The sequence below is a fragment of the Aquarana catesbeiana genome, linkage group LG11 (assembly GCF_042186555.1).
Source record: "Aquarana catesbeiana isolate 2022-GZ linkage group LG11, ASM4218655v1, whole genome shotgun sequence".
NCBI lineage: Eukaryota > Metazoa > Chordata > Amphibia > Anura > Ranidae > Aquarana > Aquarana catesbeiana.
In genome coordinates, this window is record NC_133334.1 from 245,812,173 (window position 1) to 245,833,133 (window position 20,961).

At 37.5% G+C, this 20,961-nt stretch overlaps 1 protein-coding gene across 2 annotated transcripts in view; it reads right to left on the minus strand.

The window, feature by feature from the left end:
- CDH8 (cadherin 8) overlaps window positions 1-20,001 on the minus strand; it is a 655,621-nt gene extending 635,620 nt beyond the window's left edge. The window contains exons 1-2 of one of the 2 annotated variants that reach the window (XM_073605558.1): window positions 19,589-20,001; window positions 18,382-18,464 (exon numbers count right to left, since the gene is read on the minus strand). The gene's annotated coding sequence lies outside the window, so the exon portion shown is untranslated. The remainder of the gene's footprint in view (window positions 1-18,381; window positions 18,465-19,588) is intronic. The other variant, XM_073605557.1, reaches the window with a different exon arrangement.
- Between the last annotated feature and the right edge of the window lie 960 nt (window positions 20,002-20,961).

The window sequence follows — 20,961 nt, forward strand, 5'->3', positions numbered from 1 at the left end:
GGATACATAGAAAGGCATCAACAATAAAGGTAACTAAGGCTGCATAGGACATGGGATAATAAGCTACATAGAAAGGCATTGATAATATAGTATAAGCTATAGGACATGGGATAATACAATACATGGAAGGGCGTTGATAATGAAAAAAACTAAGTTTATAGTAAATGGGATAATATGAAACATAGAAGGCACTGATAATATACTGTAGACTATAGGGCATGGAATAATATGATACATCTAAAGGCACTGATAGTAAGGATAGCATAGCCTATAGGACATGGGATAATGCAATACATAGAAAGGCACTATTAATAAAGAAAACATACACTATAGGACATGGAATAATACAATACATAGAAGGCACTGATAATACAGATATTATACTGTAGACCAGAGATATGCAATTAGCGGACCTCCAGCTGTTGCAAAACTACAAGTCCCATCATGCCTCTGATTGTCATGCTTGTGGCTGTCAGAGTCTTGCTATGCCTCATGGGACTTGTAGTTCTGCAACAGCGGGAGGTCCGCTAATTGCATATCCCTGCTGTAGACTATAGGACATGGAATAATATAATACATCTAAAGGCACTGATAATAAAGTTAACATAGGCTATAGGACATGAGATAATACAATACATAGAAAGGCACTGATAATAAAGAAAACATACACTATAGGACATGGAATAATAAAATACATGGAAAGGCACTGATAATAAAGAAAACTAACACTATAGGACATGGGATAATACAATACACGAAAAGGCATTGATAATATAGTATAAGCTATAGGACATGGGATAAAAAAATACATGGAAGGGCGGGCGTTGATAATAAAAAAAAAGGTAACTAAGGCTACATAGAACATGGGATAATAAGCTGCATAGAAAGGCATTGATAATATAGTATAAGCTATAGGACACGATACATGGAAGGGCATTGATAATAAAAAAAACAAAGTTTATAGTAAATGGGATAATACGAAACATAGAAGGCACTGATAATATACTGTAGACTATAGGACTTGGAATAATATGATACATCTAAAGGCACTGATAATAAGGATAGCATAGCCTATAGGACATGGAATAATACAATACATGGAAAGGCACTGATAATAAAGAAAACTAACACTAAAGTACATGGGATAATACAATACATGAAAAGACACTGATAATAAAGGTAACATACACTAAAGGGCATCGGATAATACAACACACAGAAAGGCACTGATAATAAGGGTAAGATCGGCTCTAGGACACAGGATAATAAAATGCATAGAAAGGCACTGATAATACAGATAACCTAGGATATAGGACATGGGATATATACGATACAAAGACAGACATCAATGCTGATAGTAGTATAGGCTACAGGGCATGAGCTATACAAGAAGCATAGACTAACACTGATCAGTAAGATACTATACGCTATAGGACATGATTTATATAAGATAAATGCACAGAAAGACACTGATAATAATAATAACATAAACTAAATACATTCTTGGATATATAAACTACATGGGATGATGCTAATAATTAAGATTGCATAGGATTAACAATGTTTTGGTAAATGAAATTACATAGGCAAACACTGATGGTTATGATAACATAGGCTATAGCACATGAGATATATGATTTATAGTCTGACATTGATAATTGGGATAGTATAGGCTATAGGAATTGGAATATGTACAGTATAAGATACAAATGCAGTCACCAGTGCTTATTACAATATAGGCTACAGAACATGAGATATATGATACATATTGATCATTGTGAGATTAGAGGCTATAGTACATGGAATATATATAGTCTTTAAGATACAAAAGCAGACAGATACTGAAAATGAATGCAAAGTTAACTTGGTTATCATATAGATGTGAAACCAAATTTAAAATGTGTGTACTAAAAAGAAATACCCTATACCTATACAGAAAGGACTAGATAAGGGACATTAATAAGTAGACAGATATAAGGGAGAAAAAGAATAAGAACCTAAGACAAGGAGAGTCAAACAGAGAGAATGAAAACAAAAAGAAAAGAGGAATGGTGAAAACAGAAAAAGAGAGATGAAGAAGGAGAAGAAGACAGTGAAATAACAAAGAAAGAGGGACCAAGATACAGAAGACCTGATAAAGAGCAGAAAAGAAGAGAGAGATAAGGAAAGGTAGCATAGGGCAAACATATGATTAGAAGATAGAAGGAGATAGAAAAAAAAAGGAGACGAAGACACAAAAGATGGAGAGATACGCTAGAAGTCCTGTAGATATGAGATAAGACAGAAGAAAACACACAGACAGGTGGGTAACGTAGACCGATCCTGGAGCTCTATTCTTTTAGATTCCTTCTAGCTTTGGAACTACTTCCAGCCTTATGTTTCTGATTTGTATTGGCTGACAGCTCTGCTCGGAAAGCCACCGTTACACATGTTCCATGCTAACCTTTTCCTTTTAAGAGGACTCACTTCTCCCACACAAGATGTTTTCTCAATAATGAATTAATATGTAGGCAGCGACGTTTCAGTAATAAGCAACTGCAAGAGGACAGTCATGTTTATGTATGTTGTGTGCTGGGAGGGTACTACACAATATAGCGTGCCCTTCAGATTCAATAGAACCTGAAATATCTGACAAATGGAATTGATATGTATACATATTATATATATATGTGCCTGTATTGTGCTACAAGAAATGTAGAATTGTAATGAGCAGAAAAAAACTACATCTAATATGTAATTATCCACTGAATGGGATTTCCAAGGAAACTGGACATCCCAATGTCTGCTCCAGATGTTACACAGAGGGGTCAGGGTAATGTACTAAAAGATTTCACTATATGCATGAGAAAACTCATTTTCTACATGACCTGTAAATGCAATGGTTTTCTAAGGCTGTCTTTCTCCACCTTTTTACCCCAGAGGAACCGCTGAAATAATTTTCAGGTCCCAAGGAACCCTTATTAAAACCAACTCCTTGAGGGTCTATGGAAAAATGCCCTTCACATTGGCCGTCAATAAGAAGAATGCAACCTTTACAGCAGTGGTCAGAATGCCACCATTACAAACAGCTAAAAAGATAAATTGGTGTTGGCCCAAAAACTATGCAGACACTCAAATCAAATGACAATAACCATTAAATTAACCATTTCAGGACCACCTACCACACTTATACTGCAACGCTGGATCACGTACATGTACATGATTTTGCAGTTCCAGGTACGGGGCATGCATAAGCACACTGCCCCGGCTGTGCTGTCATTCGCTACAGCCCAAGCTGATCAGCAGGTTCTGCCCAATGATTTATGACCAGAGCCGGCTGATCAGCTGAGAACATGACAGAAGAGAGCTCTGTGTTGGTAAACAACACAGGACTCTTTACAGACAGCAGTGATGTGATGTTTTTTTCTCCCTTTGCTTGGAAAAACAACACACAGTAAACATTGTTAGGCACACTGTTAACCCCTTGATTGCACCTAAATGTTAACTACTTCCCAGCCACTGTCATTAGTAGAGTGACAGTGTATATTATTAGCACCGATTACAGTATTAGTGTCATTGGTGATGTCAGTGTCTTTTAGTCAGCCCCCCCCAGGATCAGTTAGTTGCCCGCTACACTATCCCAGTCCCACTATAAGTTGCTGATCACTGACATTACTAGTATAAAATAATAAATAAATAAATAAAAATTCCAGTATATATATATATACCCTAGTTTGTAGACACTACAACTTTCACACAAACCAATAAAAAACAATAAATACACACTTATTGGGATTTTTCTTTTACCAAAAAGTGTAGCATAATACATTTTGGCCTACATTTAATATACATATTGAAGTCATTTGATTTTTTTAAATTGGATATGTTTTAGAACAAATTAAAAAATGTTTTTTTTTTTTTTTTTCAAAATGTTCAGTCTTTTTTTGTTTATTGCGCAAAAAAAAAAAAAAAATAACCACAGAGGTGATCAAATACTACCAAAAGAAAGCACTATTTGTGTAAAAAAAAATGATTTAAATTTCATTTAGGTACAGCATTGCATGACCGTGCAACGTCCAGTTAACGAAGCACAGTGCTAAACAGTAAAAAAAATGGCCTGGTTATGAAGGGGGCAAAATCTTCTGGAGCTGAAGGGGTTGAGACAATCAAGCACAGTTGAAGGAACCCTTGGAATCCTTTGAAGGAATCTTAGGGTTCCTCAGAACCCTGGTTAAAAATGGCTGCTCTAAAGCCAGCCATACAGGGATCAAAATTTGGATGATTTAGTAGGGAACGGACTAATTTCGATCCATGTATAGTCAAGCTGGTTGTACAGAAGTCAACCTACAGATTGACTTCTGTACAACCAGCCCATTGGAAAACCTTCACACAATTCCCAGGGAAATAGAGGTTTCATTATAATTTTTTTTCTCTAGTTCAATGAAAAAAATGACTAAGACATGGGCTGCCTTAGGGAACAGTTAGATCCTTGTGGCCTTCCGTCCATCCAGCACTTCAACAACAAGGAAGAGGTCTTACTGTTGTTTGATAAAAAGGTTCGGGAGGTGAGGAACCTCCTATTTGGCTTGATGAACAAATCACAACTACCACTGGATTTTATCATTTGGAGGTCAGTCTAATCAAAACTAATATTTCTATTTTCCTAGATGCTGGAGAATGAAACCACTGGACACATTTTTATACCTTCAGCACTATATTTAGTCAGGCTTGAGCTTCGGGTCCGAAAACTGCTGCGGCCATTATGAGGTGGTCAACTCTCCATGTTGGGTTTATTACATATTGTATGTAATGGAGAGTGCATTCAAGTATTATTACAACCTCAAAACAAAAAGTATTACATTCCCACATGGAAGAGAAATATGTTTCCAAACTATTTAGAAAAAAATATATATATATGTCACATATATAATTTTTTTTCTAAATAGATTTGACATATATTTCTCTTCCATGTGGGTTGTGGTGGCTGAATTCATTGCTTTTTCTTTCTTTTTTTCAGCTTCCTTTAACAGACCAAGCTGTCCAGCAAAAGTGCCATTTAGAGGGATAAGGCAAACCATTTAACACTGACAGGGTGCTTACAATGATCAAAGTTTATTCATTTATGTAAAACCTTTATCCCAACAGGAGAAAAAAAAATTGCTGTAACTACTTATAAAGTGTTAGCTGGTGTTCAACTTTGATTTGTTAGTCAAGTCCATCTCAATCTGCTAGTGTATCTAACACTACCCTCTCCCCAGACGGACAGTGCTGTTGTCCAAAGATGTCTCCTTGGTCCTCTATCCAGAGTGAAAACACCCTAAGACAGGAAGTGTTACTGGCCGGATCACCAGGTATGGATAAAGGAAAAATAAAAATAACATTAAAGCGTTTGTTACCCCAACACTTCATATTCCTTATATGTGCCTGCTGTACCATGTACTTGTGTGAGAAAGCATCCTATTTTCTTTGTATTGCTTCCTTTGTGTGAAATCCCTGGTGTTCCTGCTAGTCCCCTTGCTTTGCTATTAAAAAATGACCACACTAATCAGGAGAGCACACTGTGGTCAGTGCTTTAGCTATGCTGGGAACTCAGTGTACTGTCCTCCAATGATCAGCCTATCCTAACATAGTCAATCACTGGGAAGCTCTGTCTGCTGCTGCTGCTGCTGCTTTTCCTCCCCCCAGCTCTTATGTAGCAGAGAACAGAGGGAATGTGATCACTTAAAAAAAAGGGAAAAAAGGTATTTATAATTTATTTTATACATATACAAAAATGTTTTGCCTTTCATTTCTATTTCAACCTGAATGGGTTGTTTTAACAAGGTGTTCGTTTAAAATCACTTTAATGCAGCCACCACATTAAAGGATTGGTAAGCTACAAAACCTAAAACAGCCAGGCGTGCAGGAACGGAATTTAAAATCATCGCAAGGATATATCACTGTTGGAGTATTCAAGATTGATCTGGTAATATTAATGATAACATATCAAGTGTTCATTATCATTCTAATGCATGCACAATTAATTCAAGTGTATATAAACCCAAAATATACTTTTCTGCATGCTTGGCATTTAGAGTAATTAGAAGCAAATTATTTTTGTGACTTGGTTGGAAAGTTTTGCAATGACTATATGCAGTTTTTTTTTTTATTTATTAGTGAATTGCAAAGTTTCTTACTTGGAGCACAGAACATCACGTTAAAAAAAGAAAAATTGTGAAAAGGTAGATTTTTTTTAATGCAGAATATGGCATTAATGTTGGGTTTGTTTTACTAAAGGGAAATAGACTGTGCACTTTGCAAGAGCAGTTGCTCCAGAGCTTAGTAATGAGGCAAAGGTTTACTTTGCACAGAATACCCAATCATGTGCAAGGAAAAAAAAAAAAAAAACAGCATTTTTGCTTGCACATGATTGGATGATGGAAGTCAGCAGAGCTCATTAATTAAGATCTGGAGCAACTGCTCTCTCTTGCAGAGCAAAGTGCACAGTCTATTTGTCTTTAGTAAATCAACCCCGTTGTGTCTTTTCTGCAGTAAAGCTTCTTTATTGCCTGCCTGTACCGTACAACGAGCTGTGCATGTGCAGCTCAGTGTGCAATTGAGGCACCTGCTAAGATGAATGAACTCCCAGGCATGTGTGGCAGTGATGTCATCTTGGCCCAGCCAACGACAGTCTCTGAAGATCGGTAGCTGGAAGAAGATCGTCCAGTGTCCAGATCGTTCAATGTCCGGATGTGAACAGCTGGTAAGGGGGCTCTTGGACTACGCATCACTGGAGTGGAGGTTAGTATAGTTCCCCTTTAAGTTGGAGGTGGGGCTGCCTACATGATAGATGTGATAGGCAACCTAACAACCAACTGAAGGAGCCCACATGGCAGGCCAGCGACACTGTTGCTAATTGCAGTAGTTGTTTAGCATTGGCAGTTTGCAACAGGCAGTGCTGTTACTGGCAGGATCTCCAGCCTAAGAAACTTTTCAATTCACGAACAATTAAAAAAAAAACATATACATGTTTTTTTCTTATAAATACATCCCACCTATTTCTGATACCTTATCTCACCAGTTGTCATAGTGGTTGTAAACCTTTGAAATGAATACTGAACAAAGCATATCCCTGTACTTGCCTCAGTCTGAAGCACCAAGTGCGGTTCCTGTCTGATCTCTCCTCTCTCTGCTATCTGCTTGAGTCACTTCTGAGAGTCTACCTGGACACCAGACAATATCGGGAGACAGCACACAGCAGGTGATTGATAACTTCAGCTGTGCATGTTTCCATATTAGTGAGTGTAGAGGAGGGTATGGCCATTCCTTCAACTCAGGTCTCAGATTACACTGAGCTCTCCTCTCATGCAGTGCAATGTGTAATATCAGATCCTCACCCCCTGCCTGCTGGAGCTGAGAAAAAGCCTTTGGTCTGTGTATTTTAGTAGGCTGTACAGGAGAAAGGCTACAGATAAATAGGTACAATTTATGTAGGAGGAGTTTCATGTCTGTGCATCATCTGAGGCCAGTCAGGGGGTATATGTATAGGTTTACAATCACTCTAACCACTTGCCAACTGCTGCACGCTGATATATATCTGCACAAAGGCAGCGGTGGGCAAATGGGAATGTCACGGAGCCGCACAACGGGGAGATGCAAACAAGGCATTTCTCTGTTCTGCCTTGTGACATCGCAGAGATCACTGCTCCTTGTGATCGAGAGCAGTGATCGCTGTCGTGTCAGTGGTAGCCCCTCCCCCCCACAGTTAGAATCACTCCCTAGGACACACTTAACCCCTTCATCAACCCCTAGTGTTTAATCCCTTCCTTGCCAGTGTCATTTACACAGTAATCAATGCATTTTTATAGCACTGATTGCTGTATAGATGACAATAGTGTCAAAAGTGTCCGATGTGTCCACCATAATGTCACAGTCACAAAAAAAATCACAGATCACCGCCATTACTAATAAAAAAAAAAATAATAATAAAATGCCATAAATCTATCCCCTATTTTGTAGACACTATATCTTTTGCGCAAACCAATCAATATACGATAATTGTGATTTTTTTTTTACCAAAAATATGTAGAAGAATACATATCAGCCTAAACTGAGAAAACAGAGGTGATCAAATACCACCAAAAGAAAGCTCTATTTGTGGGAAAAAAGGGATGTCAATTTTGTTTGGGTGTAACTTTGCAGGGCCCCGCAATTGTCAGTTAAAGCGACGCAGTGCCAAATCGCGAAAAGTGCGGGAAGAGGGTAAAATCTACCGGGGCTGAAGCGGTTAAAATGATATTAAAGTCTTCAAAATAACAAACATGTTATACTTACCTGCTCTGTACAGTGGTTTTACACAGAGCAGCCCGGATCCTCCTCTTCACAGGTCCCTCGCCGGCACACCTGGCCCCTCCCTCCTGCCCCCCACAGCAAACATTTTGCTATGGGGGCACTCAAGCCAAGCCGCTGCATTGTGTGTCCATTCAGACATGGAGCCGTGTCTTGGCCCCGTCCCCTCTCTCTCATAATTGGCTTACTGACTTTGACAGCAGCAGGAACCAATGGCGCTCGTTGCTGTCTCAATCAATGAGGAAGGAGAGTCCCGGACAGCCGAGGCTCTCGTGCAACATCACTGGATCGAGATGGGGCTCAGGTAAGTATTAGGGGGGTAAGAGGGGCTGCTGCAGACAGAAGGTTTTTTTATCTTCATGCATTAAATGCATGAAGATAAAACCTTCTGCCTTTAGAACCACTTTCAGCAAAAGAGACAAGTTATTGCATCAAGCCTCTAAGAGCTCCCTCTAGTGACTAGCCTATCGATCTCTATACTTAATACCACAACCAAATTATTGAAAGCAAGCTTGTCAAATATTTAAATGATACAAAATATTACTTTTGGCTCATAACTAAAATATAGATTAGCTGTAAATAATTTCCCTTTAATGAACCAAAGGGCAATATGCAATAATTAATACCATCCAGTTACATTCTTTTGCTGATCTGACTTTTAAAAAGTAATGATAGTGAATTTCTATGTTTGCTTCTTGGCACAATAATATAACAGAGAAATTATACAACAATTTATATCAACCAATCAAAAAATCAGCTTTTAACCACCAGATAATGAACTTTTTATGTTGTTACTGAATATCTTTGCATTGCTTATTAAATTAAGTCGTACAAGTTTGTGGATATGAAAAAAAAGAGCACATAAAGAAAATCATACTTCAGTAAAACTCACATTGTTAAGCTAACCTGCATATGAAGAAAGCATAAAAAAAAAATCATATGTAAGGAAATATCACATAATCGTAGGGGATATTAAACAATGCAGACATATTGTATATAATAAAAATAATAATTAATATTCCATTGCTTATTAATCTGCAGTGCAAACTCTGAATTGGCTATTCAATTCAAAGAAAATTCTCAACACTACACAAGGGCACTGATACAAAAGCCTTTACAGGTGTCATTATAACATGAAATACAAAATGCACTCACTTTCTTACATTTTCAGTTGTGAGTGTATTTCTGTCTGTAAAAATGAAAAGCGGAACTCTGGTAAAAACTTAGATTTGAATAGAAGGTGGTGGGGCTTGGTACCTCGTCTGTTTTATAGTGCTGCTTTTTAACTCCTAGATCACCCTTCATCCAACTTATAGTTGTATTATGACAACCAGAGCTCTTCTACAAGTTTAAAACAGAACACCAGCCAAAAATAATAAGATACAAATGAATAGCCTATCAAAAGATACAATACCAAATACTAGTTTTTGCTGCAATATTTACATTCAATTCTCAGATTTCCAGGACAGTACTATTTTCTGCCACTAGATGTCCTCAGTTTGAAGGTCAGCATCATTCAACCCCCTTCCTCTGAGCCCAATTCCCCCCTAACCTGCCTCTAGCCTGTGACTGGACAGTGAAAGGAGAAGAAGCTCAGTGGTGAGCTCATCTCTGTTTTGCTTTATCCTCCTATCAGCATGTTTCTGATGAGCTTATGAACTGATTGGCTTCTTGGGCTCTTTTTGCCCCTTATGGCCTAGACCTTCTGTACAGGGGCTGACACCAGGTCAAGTTCATGTACTTACACTATATTTTAATAATGCATTAATGATTACATAGCTGCATTATGTGTGTCTTTTATATATGTCTAGAGTTCAGCTTTGAGTTCCTGGTTCCTTTTTTGCAGTAGGAATGAGATTTGGGTTTGCCAGTACCATGAGTTTAGGGCAAATCCTGCAGATTCTATATTTCTGGGCTTGGCAAACTTATGTACAGATTTGCCTAGGAGATTTTTTAAAATTGTAATGCAATGCATGGCCTTTGAACTATGACCAGCAGGCTTACAAGGGCCAAAATTGGGGCTTTTGGTTTTAGCAAGCCCCCCTCATTATAAAAGGGGGTACAGAGTAGCCATAGTGTCAGTGAATTGGAAGCTGTTGATGGAAAAGCATAGGGAAAGATGACAAACTGCACAGGGAGCGTTTGGAGTTAAGAAGGAAACTAATTTAATTCTGATTGCTAGCTCTTTGGATAATCAACCCTTTTGCTTCAGTGTTGTTTTTGTGATCGGGAACAGTGATCTTTGTCATGTCTCTGGTAGCCCATCCCCCCTACAGTTAGAACACACCCAGGGAACACACTTAACCCCTTGATCGCCCCCTAGTGTTAACCCCTTCCCTGCCAGTGTCATTTTTACAATGATCAGTGCATTTTTATAGCACTAATCAATGTAATAATGTCATTGGTCCCCAAAAAAGTGTCATTTGGGGTCAGATATGTCGCAGCCCGGCTAAAAATTGCATATCGCACCATTACTAGTAAAACAATAAAAAAAATAAAAGTCCCTAAATCTATCCCATAGTTTGTAGATGCGATAACTTTTGCCCAAACCAATCAATATACGCCTATTGCGATTTTTTTTACCAAAAATATGTAGAATATCTATCTGCCTAAACTGATGAATAATTTTTTTTTTTTCTCATATATATTTTTTTTGAATATGTATTATAGCAAAAAGTAAAAAAAAATTTTTTTTTTCAAAATTGTCGCTCTTTGTTTATAGCACACAAAATAAAAACCACAGAGGTGATCAAATACCACCAAAAGAAAGCTCTATTTGTGGGAAAAAAAGGACATCAATTTTGTTTGGGTACAATGTCGCACGACCGTGCAATTGTGAGTTGAAGCGACGCAGTGCCTTGTCACAAATAATGACCTGGTCATTAAGGGGGTAAATCCTTCCAGTCCTTAAGTGGTTAAAATAAAATACTTTTGTTTTAGGGGTGGTATTTTAGGGTTTTCATCTCTTTTGTTCTTTTTTGTCTTTTATGTTGATAGGGCTTTTTTTCACATTTGGGGCGTTCCGAGTGGAACATTCACTTGTTCTAGTGGCTGCTGCCTATTGTTTACAGTATGCCACCGCATCACTTTAAAAAAAAAAAAAAAACAAGTGCAAAAATATTGTGCACCTAAATCAACTCACCTTTTATATCACTTACATTCACCACACATCATTTTTCTCATAGATAAAATAAATGTTAGGTATACACCACTTAGGCCTATTACCCCTGATTAAAACTGCCTTGCTGATGGCCAATTTTACACTGCTGTAACCTCTGTAGTATCTTAAAGTTGTAAAACCTTAGATACAGTAAACTCAGTGAAGTCACTAGACTCGTGATACACAGAGATGACACAAATACTCCTACATAAGTTGTACCTGTTTATCTTTGGCCATCTCTTCTCCAGATCTGTTCAAAGTACACGGATCAAAGGACTTTTCTCAGCAAAAGAAGGCAGGGGGCAGAAATCGGATTTTGTGCACACTGCAAAGCTAGAGCACAGAGCTCGGTGAAACCTGAAAGCTGGAGGGAATAAACACAACCTCTTCTACGCAGTCTCATAGGAAAATATGCACAGCTGAGGCTGTCAGTCAGCTGCTGTGTGCTGGAGGGGTGCTGGGTCATGACCCAGAATACTGCGGAGTTGGCCTGAACTATTATTAGTAAATAATGCAGAGGGAAGAGACAGCAGAAACAAAACGACACAGTGCGTTGGATTGTGGCTATTACACGCCATACAAAGATATACTTTGTACATTTTTCATTCCAGAGGTTTACAACCACTTTAATTCATAATGAGAACTGGATAGAAATTGACTGGTAGGCAGGACAGTTTTGCATCAACAAGGACAGGGACAGCCAGAGTAAGATACTGGCCAATTACTATCTACCCCCTCAAAGGAGGTCTTTTAACATTTAATGAAAAAGCATTCCAAAACTACCTGACAAAAGGCATTTGCATCAGATTGGGATACTGCTGCTGTATGTAAGCAAAACTAATTGTAAAAAAATAAATAAATCAGTTCCACACAGTCAAATGTGTACTGCCATTATACACTGTCACTGAGACTGTCTATGATAATTGTATTGCAGAGTCCTTTACCACCCAGGTAAAGCATTAAGGCATTCTCCAAGCATGTTATGTCAAGGATTTGTGTATTTTAAATGCTGCCCTCGAAGCTGCATGAAAAGACTCTCTCATCTCTATATGGCATTTTTAAAATAAATGTTTTAAAAGCGGTCCATGTCAGTGTTCAGCTTCCCCTGCCTTTTTTTTGCAGCAGTTTACCTATTAGCCATAAAGGGGCCAGAATTTAACACCAAGGTTCCTATCCCCCTCCCTTCCCATGGACTTTGCATCTTAGTTTGAATTTGCCGAAGTTTGATTTGCCGAACCCTTTATGAACCAAACTCAAGCAGATTCGCCCGTCCCTATTCTGGAGTGTATTCCTACAAAGAATCCACTAAAAAGCCAGTGACACCATAACTCTGGTGTCATTGGCCCCCTAGAGGATACCCCATAGAAATACATATTTGGAAATTGCTTGGCTTTGCTCTGCAAAGGGATTTCAGCTTACGACGAGACTCTGCTGTCATACTCTGACTACCTGAGAGTGGTTAACTCCATATAAACCCAAGAGATATTTTCTGGATGTAGTTCCACTATATAGATGCAACTCATTTATAGAACACGTGTTTTCAACCAAAGTTTACAAAGGACCTTTCCCTAAATGTCCACTACTGTATGATTACTGTTTTTTTTTTACATGTTCAAAATTGTTACTACTACTACTACTAAACTTCAACACTCTATACAACAACATTAATGCCTTCTCTCTTTCTATTATAGATTAAACCTACAACTATATTGAATTGATGTATAGATTTTTTATTTTTTTTTTTACACCAGAATACCATTTCCGCATCTCTTCAAATACTGTATAAAGTGTTTCAGTTTTGATGAATCAATTGGTCAATCAATGTTGTAATAGAACTTGACAATTTATTGAAGATTCCCAGTCAGTGATACTTGTGCCTCTAGTGCTCCTGACAGATTTAATGGGTAATTTTACAGCCCAACGCAGCAGTTTGAAGTTTATAATACATTTCTGACTGGTATTATTTTGTATTAAAAGGAACTCGGGAAAAAAACATGGAAGCTGCTACCGATGGCTTGTTTCTGAAGGTACATTGTCCATGCTTCAGTATATTCATTATTACTTAAATGGAGCTAGCACATTCTTATTGGGTGTGTTGACCTCAATGTAAAATGTCTTGTCCCAGGACCCTGGCTCCCTAAAAGTTAACAGTCCTGGAGTATGTTCCTTAAGCAGCGGACAACGTCCTGATAGGCTTACTTTTTTGCAAGGCAATGTAAGGAACAAAGATAATGTTTAAAATGTAGAGTCCACCAGATTTTACATGGGAACTGAACGGTGAGCTAAAAGGTGATTGCTGATTCTTTACTATAATGTTGTTTTTACATTTAATCAGTCATTAAATCCATTGAGGGGTTACTGGTAATAATTTATCATATTTTAGGGGACACTCAGAAACAATTAAGAATGCCTTTCTAGTAATAACGGGAAAAAATATAAACATTTTTAGAAACTCAGCTTTAGGGTATTTATTAGCAGTTTTTTATACGCCAGATTGTCCATTCAACTCATCTCTATATGATGCAATGTGGTATAAAGATGACGTAAGTCCCTCCTCTTTTGTGTGAGATATAAAATTAGTTTCCAGTTCTGTAAATCCATCTCTCTACGTTCAGTTCTCTATTGTCTGCCAGAACTTTTACCTTGCCAACACCAATGCATATCTTGGCTTATTAACAAGAGCAGAGCAAAGAGCAACGATAATGTGAAAAGTGCAGTAACCCATAGCAAACTATCAAAATCCATATTTTACCGATACGGATCCAGTAGCTAAAATGTGTTACGGGGCTCTGCACAATGTCCTTTCTCATTGAACGGCCTTATGAAATAAGCCAGCTGCAGTAGTAGACTCACGAGCTGGGCATTCTATGACTCAATGAATGAAGTTAAGAGAAAATAGGCAGTAAAATCTTTGATCAGAGAGTAGTCAGTAAAAGAACTTGGGAATGGGATCTTCATGTTAATAATTTCCCTTTGGGATTAATAAAGTATTCCGAATCTGAATCTGAATGTAATGACCATACATTTTGCATATTTAGGTCAATACAAAAATATAGCTTCTAGAAGACAAAGAATGAATATAGACTTTATTTTATCCTCTGTTCTTGTTATAGACAACTAACACTCTGATTACCATTTAAGGGTAAAGGTTCATTATATAAACCTTGCTCTTTATGTGAAAGAAGAAGATTGTTTAAATCAAGGACATACATTCATATTACCAGTATAGATATCTGTTGGGTTTGTTTGTAATGGTGTCCAGTAACCTCTCAACCTCTCTTCATCTTTCTGGCTGCTCTAAACTAATGGCAGGAGAACTCTGTTTGGTTTCTATGGCTCACCACCCATTGGCATTTTTAAATAAACGCTTAAAATTATTGCACCTTCTGCTTATTCATACTTGAAATCAGTGGCAGATATTTATTGCTATTGCTTTGAAATGTCTACTCCTATCTAAATCATTAGGACAACTTTTTATAGCTTAGATGTTCAAAAGTAGTATATATAAAGCCATGTGCTCCTTGTGAAGGTCCTTGTATTATTTACACTCATCCAATCAGAAATTTGGAATTTCATCATTGATAATTTAAAGTAAGGCAATGAGCTGTAATGTACACCGCTGGCTAATGTGTCACTGTAGTCTCTCCACTGAAATAAACTTGTCCATGAAGAAAGTCAACTAGAAAACATTATTCTTTGGAATGCTTCCATTCCCACTTTAAGGTACTTTCGTTCAAAAGAAAGGGGCCAGTTTTCATGAGAACTTTTAAAGCCATTCATGAAATCAGGTTCCTAGCTCATACTATTAAAGAAAAGCTTTCTTTAGCTAATGTTGAAGGTCCTTATGATAGGTTGAACTTAGTCTATGTTCAACAGCACAGTAGGCAACCTGCTGAAGGGCACACTGCTGTATTGTCAGCAACCAAATTTAGAAGCTTGTTGTATAGAGTATACAAAATTAACCGTTTGATCCAACTGGCCAGTCACCTTTGACAGCAAGTAAAATTTTTGGATCTGTTTCCTTGAACATCAACTGTCAAAGACAAAGTAAAGACAAATCTAGAAGCTTTATTTCAGGCAAGAACACACCAAAACAGGAGAAATTAACAACTTGACCCATTAACATTTCAACTAGTCTTTGATTGCCTCTTTCAAGCCAAGAATATACACATTTTACAGCTAAGCATTTAATCTAGGTTGCCAACTAGGATTCATGTGTAATATTTTTTTTTCCTTCTTCTAGAAGACATTCTATAAGTAATTGCAGTCACTATAACCAGCCTGAAAAGTTCAATCACATCAGCAGTGTAGTAAACATAATGAGAAGAGATTTTACATTTTTCACACGGCTTAATAATAGTCTTTGTTATACCCAGAGCCAGCTGTTATAGAAATTGAATGTACACATAGAACGTTCAAACCCCCTGCCTTTGCTAACAAACTTCAGATCAGTAGCTTTGTTCCAGTCACACTCATAAACCCGTTGAGCTTACTATTTTCTGTTGTCATTTATGTCTGGAGAATTACACTTTAGTTCCTTCCCTACAGGGCCTTAAGAAAAGAAACTTTGAGAAAGTTGTGATAAAGATATAATTATGGTATTACAACAAGGTAAGAAAAAGATTGCACAAAATGATTGTCCCTTGAGTGTTTGGGGGCCTCTTGCCAACAAAAGGGTCTTAAAATGTAGGCTGCTCTTCATGGTGAGTGATAATACCAAGTATTAAATATGTTCCATTAAACGTGCTTCAGTAACAAAAGCCATTGATACTGCGTTTCATGAACTGAGATTGTTCGAGTGTAAACAACAGAAGGACCCCAATGGATGGAAAGTTTAATTTCCTACCATCTAAATCAAGACATACAAAAGCACTTAGTCAATCATACCTAGGTAAAGAAACCTATCACACAAAGCTAAGCAAATACAACTTTAATTTTCTCAATTCTCTATTGAAAAGAATTAGATATTTAGCAAATTTGAGATGCTCTTTATGTGAAGTTCTATTTCATAACATTATTAATATTCCATGAATTTCACACTGAGTACATAGATGATATATCTTTATCCCCATATGACCCCCATAGTACGTACATCCAACTAATCATTTATGTCTGCCATCTGTTCTTTGTTGCCTTCCAAATAAATTATTAATAATTCATCTTAATTTTATTCCAATTTAAATAAAATAACCTTGACAGAAAATACCAAAAGCTATATCACATAATGCACTAATAGTGCTTTTTGTGCCTATTAGGATACTTACTTTTTTGAAAATCAGAAGAAGAACCTCTAGACTTTGGACAAACTTATAATTTACTTGTATCCAAACATTTTGCATATAATGCACTAATAGTGTATTTTGTGCCTATTACAATATTAACTTTTTTGTTTTAAAAATGAGAAGAAGAACCTCTAGACTTTAGACAACCTTGTAGTTTACTTGTGATTTATCCAAACATTTTATCTGGTGGCCAAAGTCATCTGTGTACATCGAATATGTATGGTGACCTGACTGACCTACAACCCTAGAAAGGACCTACTTGACCCAGAGAACGCCAAACTATTATTTGCAGACTCATTAAAAAGCCTGTAAACTTGTTGGGCGTCCTGTGAGTATTCCTTGAGTGTCGAGCAAAGGCGAAGAATCAATAATTACGAAGCAGATGACAGACAGAAAATGCCTTCTTTATAGGTATGACTCAAAGACTGTTCTTTAAGCTGTCACAAGGATCAACCTTTTGGAAAACGTAAGAGAAAAGAAGGCAAAGGTAAGCTTTTTTTCTTTTTTTTTTTTAATTCAAAAAGTATTCCAAAAATGGTAACTCAATTTACTGGATTAAAAAAAAAAAAAAAAAAATCGAAAAAAAAATAATAAAAAAAAGGGAGTTGATTGGCTGTTTTCCAATACTCCCATTTTTTTTTTTTTTTTTTTCAATTATTTTTTTTTTTTTTTATTCTTTTTACAGGTATGGCTCAAAGACTGTTCTTTAAGCTGTCACAAGGATCATCCTTTTTGAAAACTTAAGGTAATAGGAGGCAAAGGTAAAGCATATATATATATATATATATATATATATATATATATATATATATATATATATATATATATATATATATATATATATATATATATATATATATATATATATTCATAAAGTCTCCCAAAACTGGTTGATTGGCCCTTTCCCAATACTCTCATAAACGTGTTTTTCACAAAACAGTAAACCCTTATTTCAATCAAAGTCATCATACCATAACATAAAATTTAGCCTTTGGCCCTCAAATGGTTAAGGAAAAAAAAATGTTGAGTCCATAGGAAATAAACCACTGCGTTGCTTAATGATGGCACACTTCTTTTTGGCTGTATCCAAAATTTACATAAGATACCGAAAGCACCTCAATATGGAAATGAGACAGCACACGTGTGATCATAAAATATTTATACTTTTTTTTTTTCTCTCCTAGTTACACCTGCCCTTCTCTGCCATCTTATCTTTTGAGCATCAATTAAAATGCAGCAACACGTCTCAAATTAAATTGATCTGAGATGTATATGTGGAAAGACCCACAAATGTCCCATATTTGATATTCAGCCGGCGGTGCCGTGCCGAAAAATAATTAAAGAAAGGACAGACCTCCAGTGGACACATCAAATCCTGGTGCCCATGAAGAAAATCCGGGAGGCAATTGTGGGCTAACAAAACCCTATGGCTATGAATAGGTATGAATCTATATTTATAGAATTTTTTTCAAAGGTTTCGAAAAAACCCGAACTGTTATTTGAATGCCAGTTCTGAGGACCTTGTGAGATGTAACCAGCGTGGTGCTGGTGCTAATTTTGAGTAATGTTTTATATATGGCTTCTGTGATATAAAAATGTGATAGACAACTTTCTTATCCATATTCAACCTACCTGAAGCTCAGCTTGAGGTTGGAATCGCTAAGTAGATGGATAACTAGGGACAACCGGTAACTCCTTTAAACTGCAAGCAGTCCCTCAAAAAAAAAAAAAAAAATGATTGCAACCCAGAGCTCCAACAGGTTTCAAACAAAATTTTGTAGACACTTCTCATTTCCTCTTAGAACATATTTAAATATTGGCAACTTCACCTGCACAGAAACAGGTAGGCTATTACTCTATTCTGCGAACCTGTTGGAATACAAGCCTCTCCATGCATCCATGCAGAACCTTTCCATATAATTTGACTGTCCCTCCCGTACTTTAACATTACATTTTTTGCATGGCTCTTTCCATCATTTTTCTGTAATTAATTCCGATGCTTATCTATTGCAGTGCTCTCCGGATTTGCATGTTGCTGCAGCGGCTTAACCCTTCAGCTGCTGCAGCTATGCACAAAATAAGTGTCAATGGAAAATAGGGAGAATAGACACCGGGCTTCAGCAATACCAGTGGTGGGAATCCATAATCTGTTCTATTGCACCATCAAGTGTCATCAACGCAAGACGTTCCGTAGTGCACAGGTCCCTAGATGCAACAGCCGGAGCGGAGCATTAAGCTCCAGGCACATAAGGCTACGTCTTGCCACCACTTCATATTTTAATGCTGTCTCTAACTCTAAGTTTTTGGGATTAGCTGGGGTTTTGTAGGAAGCCAAAGGAGAGATGAGGAAGGAGAGGAGGAAAGTACCTGGCACCTACAGCTAGAATCTGACAAGCAGCTGCAATCAAATTAGAATATCGAAATAGTCGACTCCAAGCAAGTGTCATGCAGTAGGTGTAAATCTTACAGGTCCTCTCTAGGCATCACCCCACCTGTTCCCTCTCGATCTGAAGGATCCCCCCTAGACTGATCTTCATCAATTTACATAGGAGGGTCGCCAATGGTATTTATTCTCAGCACGCAAAAAAAAAATAGCAAACCATTTCAGGACATGACGGCAAGCTGACATCTGCTTGGAATGCAAACAGTGATCAAATGTAAAGGTGGGGGGGGGAGAGGTAACAGAGGACTCTGCATCACTATCACACCAAACTCTGATGGACCTTATACTGCAGGATGACCCCAAGCAGTCACCTTAATCATAAGGACTCGGAGATCGGATGAGACCCCCTAAAAAAGTGCTGCACAAATAAAAAAAAAGAGGAAGGTGGGTACTTACTCTGCCAGTGATCAGTTCATTCCTCCAGCCAATAAAAAAATAAAAAAAAAAAAAGGATTGACTTCTAATAGTGCCAAAGCTGGATCCTGGATAAGCCCCTCACTCAGCCAGGCTCCTGCGCCTTTTCATAGTGATGCACTCTCTTCTCCGGCTCTATGGGTCCTGATGAATAAGATGCAGGTCTGTGTCTCCGCACATCAGCAGTGCATTGAGAAAGGGAGAGAGAGAGAGAGAGAGAGAGAGAGCAAAGGAAAAAAAAAAAAGAAAAGCAACACGCAGACAAAAGAGACGAGAGGGATATTCCCAGTAAATCCTCAAATTTTATCAGTGAGCTGCTCCAATGTGCCTGGCTGCTGAGCAAAACAGTGAAGGGTTTGAGAAAGTGATCTTACCAAGAGCCTCCCCTGTCAGCTCTTATTGGGCTGCCAGTCTGGGGAGGCTGGTCCGTCGATTGAACATTCATGGACGCTTTTTCTTTTTTTTTTTTTTTTTTCTTTCCTTCTCTCTCCTTCTTCTTCTTTATTATCATTTCAAGCCAAGTGCCCAACTTTTCTTGTCATTGTTGATTCAATCGTTGTCCTGACGGCAGGCAGGCGGCCGTTAACCCCTTGGCTGCCGAGGGATTAGGCTGATCCCCCTGGGATCGTAATTAATATCAGAGGGGGGGTGTTTTTCATTTATTGATTTAGATAGGATGTTGGAATGATCCAGGGGTCCTCCGGGGAGGGGGGGGGTGTTCGTTATTTAAAGGGTCCCAGGGTGATTAACCCTTGCAGCTATATGAAGGCGTGATGATGGATTGGCAGGGGTGTTGGGGATGATATGGCTCTCTATAAAAAGAAATAAAAAAATCTAAAAATACATAAAAAAGCATAGAAATGCAATAATATAAAATTAGATAAAAAGAAATCTAAAAATAAATTAACCAAATAAAAAATAAATAAATAAAAATCTAAATATAAAACAAATAAAAATAAATACAAATAAAAATATAAATACACAAATAAATAACTATAAAAACAAACAAAAAAATGCATGAAAACATAAAAAAAAATAAAAACTATATAAAAAATTAAAAATAAATAGATAAAAAAAATGTAAATAGATTATGGACGGGATTTACTAAAACTGGAACACACAGAACATAGTGCAGCCGTGAATAGTATCCTAAGGCCACATTCACATTTGTCCTGATTTGGATTCGCGGGCAGATTTGCACCAATTCTGCCAGTGATTCCACAACGCGTGACGCACATTTGGATGCCATTATTTTTTAGGCTCCGCTCACACCTGAGCATTCCGAAATTGCGGTAAATTGCGGGGCACTTGTGCGATTACTTCTTAATGGCACCCCAATCGCGACACAATTTTGC